Here is a 12,884-nt window from a genome sequence, read left to right on the forward strand (position 1 = left end):
CCTGACCCTGCCTCCCCACCTCCCCCAGATCAGCTCTCACTCCCTTGATCACACGAAGCTCCCTCTTGCCTCCAGGCCTTGCAGACACTTCCTCCTCCCTTCCCTGGACCAGCTCCTCTCCTGGCTTTGGGAAATCACTTTTATCCAGAAACTTCCACCGACAGAACTTCGCCCATCTCCCCCTGCAACACACACACCCTGGGTTATGGCTGCCTATTCCACCTCTGTTTCCCGTGGGATCAAAAGCCGCATGACAGGGCACCCGGCACATGCTGGCACATGGCAGACACCCAATGTGTCGGCTAACTACTGAACACATGACCAAATTTCAAGGCCTTAAGCAACTCAGGTTACTTAAGAGAAGCACAGGCTCTTAGAGGGTGCTATGGACTGAACTGTGTCCCCCCAAATTCACACATTGGAGCCTTAACCTCCAATGTGATGGTATGTGGAGATGGGCCATGGAAGGTAATTAAGTTTAGATGAGGACACGAGGGTGGGGCCCTCAGAAAGGGATTAGTGCCCTTAGAAGAAAGACACCGGAGACCTTTCTCTCTCTCTCTCTCTCTGCCGCATGAGGATGACGCAGGAGTGCAGCCATCCACCAGCCAGAAAGGCAGCCCTCGGCGGGAACCGAATCACCCAGCACTTTGATCACGGACTTCTCGGTCTCCAGACTGTGAGAAATAAATTCCTGCTGTTTAAGCCACTCAGTCTGTGCTATTTTGTTATGGTAGCATGAGTTGACTAATACAGAGGGAGAAGCTGCCTAGCGGGTTGTAGTAGGTTAATCATGATCCCAGATTATTTTCCTCTCCTCCGATCAAGTGGGAGTCTACTTTCCCTTTAATCTGGTCTAGTCTTATGACTTGTTTTGACCAATAGAATGTGGTAGGAATAACATGTGACCTCTGGCCAGGCCTCAAAAGGCTCTGCAGCTTCCTTTCTCTTAGAGCACTGCTGCCACCACGTGACAGAGCCTTGTCCCATGTACTGGAAGATGACAGGCCACATGGAGGAGAACTGAGACACCCCAGACACCAGCCAGCACCAATTATAGGCAAGTGATCGAGGCTTCTTGGACGTCCACCCCTGTCCAGCCGTCTGATGACTACAGCTGCAAAATGACCCCAGGTGAGGGCAGCAAAAGAACTGCCCTGCTAAGCCCAGCCCAAATGGCAGAATCACCAGCAAATAAGTGACTGTCGTTTTATGCCATTCAAGACTCTGTGCCTCTGGCAGAACATCCATCCTCTGTTTTGCCACTTCTAGAAAAAGAAACAATCAGGTACGTTGCTAATTAACTGAGTAAAGTAGGAAAGTTAAATTAAGGGACTGAAAAAAATATAGGCTCATTCTTCGAATAAGAACAACATACTATGAAAAACGAACAATTGGAGAATAAGAAAAGGTTCCTAGAAATGAAAAAATACAATGCAGATATATAAAAATGCAGGCCGGGCGCGGTGGCTCACGCCTGTAATCCTAGCACTCTGGGAGGCCGAGGTGGGCGGATCGTTTGAGCTCAGGAGTTCGAGACCAGCCTGAGCAAGAGCGAGACCCCATCTCTACTAAAAATAGAAAGAAATTATATGGACAGCTAAAAATATATATATAGAAAAAATTAGCCGGGCATGGTGGTGCATGCCTGTAGTCCCAGCTACTCGGGAGGCTGAGACAGGAGGATCGCTTGAGCTCAGGAGTTTGAGGTTGCTGTGAGCTAGGCTAACGCCACGGCACTCACTCTAGCCTGGGCAACAGAGTGAGACTCTGTCTCAAAAAAAAAAAAAAAAAAAAAAAAAAAAAAAAAAAAAAGAAAAAAAGATATATAAAAATGCAAAATAAAGTCTGGAAGATAAAAATGAGTAAATTTGGAATGTAGAGGACAGGACAAAAAAACAGAAAATGTGAAAGAAATGATAAGAGACAAAGATGCTCAATTTGAGGGGCTGAATTCCTAATAATGGGCTTTCAGGAGAGAGCTGAAGGAGAACATGAGTCTTCGTATAAAAGGTTTTATTGGATATAAGGCAGGAAAAATAAAAAGTAAAAAAGCAACAGACATATACTCATAAAACCCTTAGTTAAAAATATAAAGAAAATATCCTAGAAATTTCCAGAAGGGAAGGAAAATAGGTCTCCTACAAGGAAACCAGGATTAGAATGGCATCACACTTATCATTCTAGCTAAAAGACTCTCCATCTAGAATTCTATCAGCCATACTATCAATCCAATGCGAAGGCAAAATAGAGACATTTTTAAACTCACAAGGCCACTCAGTTTCACTTGCACATATCATTTTTAAGAAGTTACTTAAGGATGTGTTCCAGTAAAACACAGGTGAAAAGCAAGAAAGTGGAATACATAGGATCCTGGAAACAGTGTTTCTAACTCAAGAAGTGAGCCAAATAGAAGTCCCATGTAGACAGCTTTCAGTAACTAGTCCAGGCTAGAGCTGGAAAAGGGTCAGGAGGGGATTCTCACAGGGGAAAAGGAGGCTTCTTCCACGAAATAGAGGGTAAAATCTAGGAGCTGCATAAAAGAGAATGTAAAGTTTCATTATTCTTTTGTCCATAAGAAAAATGGTCAACAAAAACTCTACGAAAAACTAAAAGTTACACCAGAACATCATGGTCTAAATAGTAAGTAAATTAAAATGTGACAGGATTTTAAGAAATTAACAGAGTTAAAAAGGAATCCTGCAGTGTTACAGCTCTTTTAGAATTTGTCTAGCAGGTTTTCTGGTTCTCACCAGAAGACCCCTTTTAAAAATAAAACAAAAAACAAAAAACAATGGAATCTGTCTGACCATGATAGTAGGAACATTTTCCTTTAGGTGGTCCAGAGGTTAATCACATTATCAAAATGTGATTCTCGGCCAGGCGTGGTGGCTCACACCTATAATCCTAGCACTCTGGGAGGCTGAGGTAGGAGGATCGCTTGAGATCAGTTCAAGACCAGCAACAAGAGCGAGACCCCATCTCCACCAAAAACAGAACAATTAGCCAGGCATGGTAGCATGTGCCTGTAGTCCCAGCTACTTGGGAGGCTGAGGCAGTAGGATCACTTGAGCCCAGGAGTTGGAGGTTGCTGTGAGCTATGATGATGCCACTACACTGTACCCAGGGTGACAGAGCAAGACTCTGTCTCAAAATAAATAAATAAAATGAATGTGATCCTCATATACCATTGTATTTTGAGATGTTTAATGTTTACAAAATTATTTTAAATATTTAAATCCCTCCTAATTATCTAGTGCTCTGTCTGTGCCAGGTAGCATTCTAAGAATTTATCTCTAATAACTTATCTAACGCTCACAAAAGTCTTATGAGTTAGGTATTAACATTGTTTCTATTTTACAGATGAGGAAACTGGCAGAGGGAACAAGTCACAAACAGGAGGAATGGAATAAAAATCAGAACCCAGGCAGTGCAGTGCCAGAGCCTACCCTCTGAACCTTCTTACAGAATCATATTTACTTTTACTATATTAAATGCTATTTGCTGATCTTGGAACTAACCTAGATACGAAGCATTGTTTTCTTAGATTCTTTGTCTATTTGGCACCCGCTAATCACAGGGCCAAACTAATAACCAAGTTGTTTACATCTCCTCTGCAACCCACTTTTTTGGGAGTGCAAAAATATTACAAACCCTCCAGCTAATCCTGAGTCCACACCCTCAACCATTTCTTTTATCTAACTCTCACACACCTAGCCAACGTTCCCCCTGCCCTACATCAACATAGGGCCAGGGACTGGACAAGCAGGGACAGCTCCTCTGCACCAAACCCTGCCAGGACTAACCTGCCTGTTGGAAGCTGTGCACCTGCCCCGCCTCACCTTCCCTGCAGAACCCCACAAAGGCTGTGGCCCAGGCTCGCCCCTCGCTCCTCTCCCTCTGGATCAGCTCTGGGGTTCCCTGTGTGGCCCTGTGTGGCGTAGTTGCCCCTTCTCGGGGGAACTGTAAGCAGTAAGTTCTTCCAATGGCATTAGCCTCCTCACGTCATCACTCAGTCACTCTTATAAATTAGGACCCAGGCACAAGTCACAGAGCATGGAAGGATTAATTATGGCCAAAGAACAGAATCTAAACATACAATTCTGTCAACCTCCTAGTGAAGGCATAATCTGGAAAAGGAGGGAGGTGACTGGGAGAGGGAGGGCCAGGGGCATTCATAGCCACAGCACACACAGCGAGTCCAGGGGTGGGTGCCAAGGTCCACAGAAGAAGAAAGACGCAAATACAAAGTTACAGATTTAATCTAAGAGCTAATAATAATAATGAGATGATCAAAACTCAGGGTGGGAGAGAGGAAGCAGAGTGGGGGAAGCTAGCCAGCTCCTCCCCTTGCACAGCACGGACACAACAGAGAGTATGTGTTGTCAGAAATGGCATGGCAGGAACCAGCCCGCGACCGGACAGCAGTGGGCGGGGGACGGGCTGGCTGGGAGCCGCCGGGCGACTGCTGTTCTCCAGCATAAGCTCTTCCGAACAATTTGATTTTTTGAAACCATATGCATGTATCACTTTGATTAAAATTAAAATATAACAGATTGGTAATTGGATGTTGATGTTGTTAAATCTTTGGTCTGCATGGCAGGTCAACACGTGGGGAGTTGGAACGGTCTACGGCTGGGATATTGAATCTGGATGTGGCTTATGGGATAAAAGCTCAGGGAAGGGAAGGAAAGGAAAGCAGTAATTAAATTTTTTTGCAGTGGAGCAAGCAAGGAAAAGACGCAGGGAAGTTAGGGTTAGTTTAAAAACATCAGCATGAGTTGGGAACGCTGACATTTCAATCCCTGAAGAAAGCCAAGCTGCCCCTGGCATGTCACCATGCCCACCTAACCCCCAGGAGTTAGAAGTTTGGCAGTCGGCACAACTTGACCTGCCATGCAGACCAAGAATTTAATAACAACAACATCCAATTACCAATCTATCTTAATTTTAAATTAAAATAATACATGCATATGGCTTCAAAAAATCAAACTGTTTGGAAGAGCTTATGCTGACAGTTTTTCAAAGGGAACCAGAGCTTCCCTGCATAAAGGAGGCAGAGCTAGAGCCGGCAGAAAACAGGATGGGCCTGGGGTATCGTGCTGTTGGTCGAAGCAACATTGCTCTCTAAGATTGCTGGGCAATGCCCTCTAACCAGGTTTGCATAGTGACAAGCTCAGTACAAAAGACCACGATTATGGCCAAGTATGACAAGCTGGACACTACAAGAGTCTTGGGCCACACTGATACAGCACAAGCCAAGTCAACGTGAGATGGGCTCATATAACATATACATTTGTTTCTAGCACTGCTTTCTGCCGGAAATGCTCTCTCTTGCTCAAACAGATTGGAACCGTCCTTCCCCAAAGTTCTGGCCAACAGCTGGACTACCACTGCTCCGTAGACCTTCAGCCCTATTCAAGTTGGGTGGAGATCTGGAATTCCTACAGCGCGGGTGACTACCTGGGGGTGGTATCTGACTGCGTATGCTGTTCGGCGTGAAGAGCGAGGGGTGTGTGAAGTAGGTCACAGGGCCCAGTGGACACACTTGCAACCACACGGGACCAACACAGGGTGAGCACCTGCTCTGCTAAGTGCCCCGCAGGGCACCCCCCCCCCCATGAATTGCATCAGCAAAAACAGAACCCAGAGACGCGCTCATTCTTCCTAAAAAGCTGCTCCAAGGTACACAGTTCAGTTGACCAACGAATGAATTAAAATGAAAAGCTCAAAGATGGGGGACTCATGGTACCCAAAAATTCAGTGGTATATGAAATAAAGACAAAATTCAGTCTAAACAGCTAATATAATTACAAAATAAAAAAGAAGTTATGTTTTCCTGGCCTACAGAAGATAGCATATTAAAAAAAGGAATTGAGTAGAAAAAAATAAAAAGAAAAAAGAGGAAAAAAAAGGTATGCTTAAAAAGTAGATATAAAAGAATCAGTTAATAATAATCTGATCCAAAATTTCAGATTATTTCGATGAAAACCATGATGTAGTTGGAAATAAAATCACTGGGCTCCTCATTCTTTATGGGAAGGGGGAGTTAAGAGAGATTTTTTTTGTATTGTAATATAAGCAATTAGACAAATACTGCTTTGAACATTCACAATGTTTTTTTGTATATGCATATATACATATATATGCACCTGAGACACAGCAGAATTAAAACTAGGAAAAAGATTTGTCATCCTGAAATACTTTGTTTGCTGACAGTTTTTTTTTTTCTTATTCCTTCCTTCCTCCCTCACTTCCTTCCTTCTGCTTTGTTTAAAATTTTTTCCTGTTGCTGCCTTTTCCTCTGTTGGTAGGAATTAAGTTCAGAGTAACTGTTTGCGTCCCCTTCCCCTGGAAGATGATGCTTACAAACAACTTCTGAAGAGGGAGTTAGTGGATACTAACTCATTAAAACAACATTTATTAAGCACCACCTGTGTGCTAAGCTTGAGCTAGGGAAACAAAAATCCAATGTCCTCGCAGACGGGCAGCCCATGGCATAGAGCCACGAAGGGCTGTTTTCCTCCCAGGCTGGTGCTCTGCCTTCAGGAGCTCTTCTGTTCCGGGACGATTTCGCTTATCCCCACCCCCACCCCCTCCAGGAGCCTCCACTCACAGTGGACATTCAGTGTGTGATGCAAAGCACAGAAAGCCATCGGAGAGCCCGCGAAAGGGTCTGAGGCGTGGCAGCCTCGTCCTGCTCACCGCTCCTGCCTGCCCACACATCCATCCGGGTCTGGTCCTGTCTAAAGTGCTAACTAACTCCTAATTGAGGTGTTAGCTGAAAGCTAAGTGAGACCCCTCCCAGGAGAATTTGCATCTGAAAGGATAACACTTTAAAACCCCTGGGTGGGTGAGTGGGGGGGTGTGTGGGCGGGGGGGGGGACACGTGCACGACAGGGAGAAAGCAAGCCCCACCATGCCTCTGCCTGTCCCCAAGCCTGGCAGGAGTGCACCAATCCACCCTGCCTCCCGCCGTGTGTAGCTGGTAGATGGCAGAGCTTCCCGACACCCCCCTCCCCAGGATCTGGGCTGAAAATGAAGCCCCGGCCGAGGCAGAGCACGCACCTCCCCTTCCTCCCAAACCCCCGGGGACAGGAAAACTCCCGGCTCAGCCCAACAGAGCACAGCTTTCACCGGGCGAGTTTCCTCTTCATTTCAAGTGGGTTTTTGAGCAACCAGGTCAGTCTGGAGGCAGGCAATTGCCAGCACAGTGGAAAGGAAAAAATGCAGCGAGAAAAAATATTCTGAGGGTGCTATCTGTTTTCTTGACAGATAATTTAAACACCTTGGCTAGATTATTTCAGAACTAGAAGAAATGCTTTGGCTTCCATTAACCCCTGGCAAGGGGCTCGCTCCTGGGAGGCTTTCGCACAATTACAGGTGAGGCGCACTCGCCAGCTTCAGAGGGAGGTGTCACCCCACGCTGGCTCCTGATGGCTGTGGGGCCGTGCACCCCTGGATCAGGGAGAGCCCCTAGGACAGGGCTCCAAACTTCACCTTTAGCCTCACCCCCCCCTTTGGGCCCCACGGGTGTCCCCTTGGCCCTTGTGTCTCGCATTACCTGTGAAGCAGAAAGATCCCTACGAGCCACCAATAACAGGGGACCGACCCTATCTCCTCTCTCTGTTCCTGCGCGCCCCAGTCTCCTTGCTTTGTCCACAATGGTCTCGCAAGTTCAGCAAATGCATGGAGGCTAACGATGCTTTCAGCTACTGTTGCTAATTACTCGTGTTGTCAACATTTGATGCATACCCTCCCCCCCTTATTTTTAATCTGCATGCAGCACGAAGTCCTTTTGAGTCCCAATATTTAACCACCTTCCCGGCTCCGACACAGGTCTGAGAGAGGGCAGATCTGCTGCGGTGGTGTTTGGCTGGAAAGCCGAGCTCTGTTCCCAGATGGAGTGGGCTGCACGCAGGCAATGAATAGGGGCTGCAAGCAGAAAATTGGACAGGCCAATTATACCGAGCCAGGTCTTTTCAGAGGAGCTTCATGATTTTGATTCGATTCCCAGAACAACAAATATGCCTATGTTTAAACACAGTCTCAGAAATATGTTCCAAAGCCAAAGTGAAACCATTCCTGGGCTGACCCCTAATCAAGCAGGGTCCCAGGTGGTGCAGGACAGGGGGCCTTCAATTCAGGGACGCTTTTTCAATTACGTATTTGATTACTGCTTCATTTCCGATGGGTCTTGTTCCCCCTTGGGGAAAACCTATAATTCTCAGGTTCCATTGCCTTCTCTGTCTTCCATATTCATCACTGCTTCCCTTACTGTGTTCAGCTGTTTGATTTTTTCCCCTGCATTCTGGGAGAACTTACAGGTTTTTCTCCATGTCACTGATTCAAGCTTATTATAATTTTTTGTTGGATTTTAGTGATCTCCTCTTATCTTTTGGGTGTATGTCTAGCATACATATGACAGTGTATCTTGTACACAAACATTTCAAAGGATCACATTCAAGTAAATACCTGTGAGCTCATAAAGATACTAAATATTACTGGATCCGAGAAGACCCCTGTAAACCCACCCGCCCCTCCCAGGGGTAACCACCATCTGGAAGTTTGTATTATGCAATCTCTTGCTTTTCTATTTAAAAAAAAAAAACATTTTTTTACATTGCATTTCTAAATAAAATAAATACAGTTGGCCCTGGAATAACATGGGAATATGGATTTGAACTGCACAGGTCTGCTTATTTGTGGATTTTCTTCTACCTCTGCCTACTCCAAGACAGCAAAACCACCCCTCTTCTTCCTCAGCCTACTTAACATGATGAAGACCTTTATGATCATCCATTTCCACTTCATACATAGTAAATACATTTTCTCTTTCTCATGATTTTCTTAATAACACTTTCTTTTCTCCAGCTTACTGTAAGAGTACAACATGTAATACATATAATGTATAAAGTATGTGTTCATTGACTGTTATCTGTAAGGCTCCCAGTCAACAGTAGGCTATTAGTAGTTAAGTTTTTGGGAAGTCGAAAGTGAATGTGCAGATTTTCAACTGCGTGGGGGGTTGGCGTCCCCAATCCTCGAGTTGTTCAAAGGTCAACTGTGTTTTTGAACATTATGTTTTGAATCATTGTGTTCTTTGGTGACTTGCTATTTTTTGCTCATTGTATTTCTGATTCATCCTTTGGTGAAATTAGCTGTGGTTATTTTTTCACTGCTGTGTATTATTTCATAGCCAGAGTTTATCCATTCTACTGTGAAAGGACATTTGGGTGGTTTCCAGCTTTTTTGCTAACATAAAAAATGCTGCTACATGCACTTGGGGAGCATGTGAGTGTCTCTCTGGGGCACACACCGAGGAGTGGGTTTCCAGGTCCAGGGTCGTGCATGGAGAAGATACTTAGAACTAACGAGGGGCCAGGCACACTGTGGAGATCAACCAGCTGGGACTCCCACAGAAGAGGCCTCTCTGATTTGGTTTGCAAATGGGAGGGAGCTGGCCCATGACCATGACGTTGACTCTCCAGTTGATGCGGGGTTGAAAGCAGTAGGCAAAGTTCAAGGGACAAGGGAACAACCAGGTCTTGGGACCCAATGCTAAGTTCAGAGATGAAAATAATTAGGTAATGGTCAGGCCCAGGCTGGGATTTTTGTGGGCACACGAACCCAGTCTGGGATGTTAACAACCTACAAATTCAGGGCATGGAAAAGAGAGGTAGGGACCCAGGAGTCCCCCAGACTCGCTACATTGGGAACTGAGGGGAAGACAAGGACAAGTGTCCCCTCTGCCCATCTGTCCTGTCCTCCTCCAACCTGCAGGCCCATCCTGGAGCAGGACGGGTCTGAGGATAGGAGGAGGAAGCTGGTCCAGTGGGAAGAGCCTGTCAGACTGCCCAGGTTCAAATCTCAGCTCTGCACGTCCTTGGACTTGTCACTTAAGGGCCCAGAGGTTCCATTTAGCTAGAAAATGGGGACATGAATGCCCACATCCCCAAAGCCTCATGCCTGGCCCAGAGGAAGATCTCAACAAAGGCCAGCTCTCTTCTGCTTCCCCTTTTTATTGGAAGAATTTTCTGGCACCTCCGTAGAACATGCATCTGGAGTTATTTCTTTAGGAGAGAGGATGGGTGTGTTTTTCCAGGGCTGGGCACCACCTAGGAGCTTATTAAATACTTTCTGAAGGATGGAGCCGTGTTCTATTCCCCAGTCTCCATCTGAGAGACAGCTGGCTGGGGGGAGGGGCAAACTGCGCCAGCCAACGCCACTTGGCATCTGAAAATGGGCAGGAAAATCGGATCACCCGAATTTTTATTCAAATTAATGTAAGAAAAAGACCAAATTCTGACACTTTCTCCTTAGCTGCCCCCCCGTCCCCAGGGATAGGCACAGGAGGGCATCATTCCAGGGATGTAGGAGGGGCAGGGGGGTTGCTGTGTCTGGATGGTGTCACATCAGCTGACCCACAGGGCAGAGAAGTGTCCTGCACCTCGTTAGAGCCAAGGTTGGTCACACAGACCACAGGGTTCCCAACTCTGCTCACCTCTGCACACATCCGGTGTGGCGGAGGAAATGGGGGTCGCCCAGTGGTGCCACAGGGCCAAATGCTGTGGGCCACGTTCCTGGTGGGCCAGGGTGCTTCACAGAGAACCACGTCAACCCTCCTCTCTACCCCCCCATGGCCAAAGAGCCTTCTGGAACCACCCCAGCACCTGCACCAGGACCCACACCTGAAAGGCAGGGAGCCCCACCGGCCTGCTGCTCTGTGAACACCCCGGGCGTTAGGGAGTCCTCCCTTTCCCGGACCTCTTCTCCCCCAGATGGCCACTGGCCTGGCTGCTGCACCTGCTTCAACTCTTCGCTGAAATCCAACCTTCTCGAAGCAGCCCACCCTGGCCAGTCTACTTTTTTCCTAACACTGCAGTAAAATGTACACGACACAAAATTTACCGTTCTAACCGTGTTTTAGGCTCACAGTTCAGGGGCATGAAGTGCACTCACACTGCTGGGCCACCATCACCACCATCCAGCTCCAGAACCCGTCCGTCATCCCAACCTGAAACTCTGCCCGTTAGGCAACAACTCCCCTCCCGCCTCCCCCCCCCCAGCCCCTGGCACCCGCCATCCTGCTTTCTGTGGGGTGAATGATCTGAATAATATTATGTATATACCACATTCTGTTTATCCAGTCATCTGACAACAGACACTTGGCTCGCTTCTGCTCCCTGGCTATTGTGAACAGTGCGATGTTCAAATACCCATCTGAGTCCCTGCCTTCAGTTCACTTGGGTGTAGACCCGGAAGTGGGATTGCTGGATCCAACAGTAATTCCGTGTAATTTTTTGAGGACCCGCCACGCTGTTTTCCACAGAGGCTGCACCATTTTACATTCCCACCAACACTGCCCAGAAGTTCCAATTTCTCCACATCCTCACCAACCTTTGGCATTTTCTGCTGTTTCTGGAACAGGCATCCTCATCGGTGCACAGTCGGGGCCGATCTACTCCAGCGCCGCCACCTCCCACCCGCCCTGCTCCCCGACACTGCTGATTCCTGAGCCCCGTTTTACTTTTTCTTTTTCGGATGCAGCACCTAACATACGATATGATTTGCTTGTCTGTGTTTTATCGTCTGTTCCCCATCCCTACTGGAACGTGAGCTCAAGGCAGAGATGCTTGGCTGTTTCATTCACTGCTGTTTTCCAAGGGTCTAACACAGAGCCTGGCACATGGTAAATACTCAGTGATTAGTAGGTGGATGAATGAATGAAGAGTTGTTAAAAAGCATTTTGGAGGAAGACACACGTGGCTTCAGGCCCTGGCTCCATCAATTACTACCTGGTGTCTTTGGGCAAGTGACCTCTTTTCTCTAAGCCTCAGTTTCTCCCTCTCTCTCAAGAGGAGAACAGATCCTCTTGTCGCCCTCACTGGTCTCCTATTGGAATAAAGAGAGATACTCGTTGCCTGGCCCTTAGCAGGCGCTCAGCTAATATCCACTACAAACGATGGGACTCCTTTGGTGGGCGAGGGTCTGGACAGTCAGCTCAGTGGTGACAGAATCAGCTCCCTCTGAGATCTGCCAGCATCTCAGAGAGCAAAACTCTTCCCCCAGTGTGCAGAGGCTCAGGTAGACACCCCCAACGAGCGCCAGGAAAGGGGTGGGAGTGGTTCAGTCCACCTGCAGGGGGTACATGGGGGAGTCCACGCCAGGCAGAACACTCTGGGGGCTGGTGGGCTCCGGGAGCCTCCTCCTCCTGCCACTTACATGCGTGTGGGAGGCAGGAGGTGCACTGATAGTGGGTCTGCTTGGCAGAGCCATGGCGGCGTGGGAGGCAACCAACACACTGAGGAAGTGTGACCATCCGGGTCCCCCAGGGACGCCGCGACAGCAGCCCAGAGCAAGCCAGGCACAGATGGCAGGGTGCTCAGTCAGCCGCCCGCCCCAGCGCCAGCCGCCCACTCCTGCACGCGCTCACAGGCCTCCGGAGGGGGCCCTCGGGCAAAGCTGTTTGCAACAAAAATCCAAACTGCAAGTAACAGCAGTACCAGGAGGGGACCAGCGCGGAGAAACAGATGGCAGCCTGCACGGAGCACAGGCCGCCTGCCTGGAGGCAGGTGCCGCAAGCAGGATGGGATTGGGCTCCGCTGGCACGGCCGGTTCCCACCAGCGGTTGGCGGTGGAGGGAGGGAGTGCCTGATTCTCCTGACCCTCTGCGGGCCTGGGGCCCAGGAGGAGGAAGACTCTCCAAGTTGGAGATCCCAACTGGGTTCCTTACTGGTCACCTCCAGCCGGGGTGGGTTGGAGATGATTTAAAGACCACCCCGTGAAGCCACTTTTCCATTTCACAAATTCCTCTTTCAGTCAATCAACAACCAGGAGAGAGCAGACAGGAGGAGGAAATAGAGACCCCCCCCCCATCGGTG

At 48.0% G+C, this 12,884-nt stretch overlaps 1 protein-coding gene and 1 non-coding gene across 2 annotated transcripts in view; one reads left to right on the forward strand and one right to left on the reverse strand.

The window, feature by feature from the left end:
• Window positions 1–12,884, reverse strand: part of RPH3AL (rabphilin 3A like (without C2 domains)) — a 138,685-nt gene that overhangs the window by 35,011 nt on the left and 90,790 nt on the right.
• On the forward strand, window positions 2,704–2,765 carry LOC138392739 (U7 small nuclear RNA). Its single transcript, XR_011235018.1, has one exon. It is a non-coding gene; the product is annotated as a U7 small nuclear RNA (small nuclear RNA).

This window comes from Eulemur rufifrons, chromosome 9 (genome assembly GCF_041146395.1).
Source record: "Eulemur rufifrons isolate Redbay chromosome 9, OSU_ERuf_1, whole genome shotgun sequence".
NCBI lineage: Eukaryota > Metazoa > Chordata > Mammalia > Primates > Lemuridae > Eulemur > Eulemur rufifrons.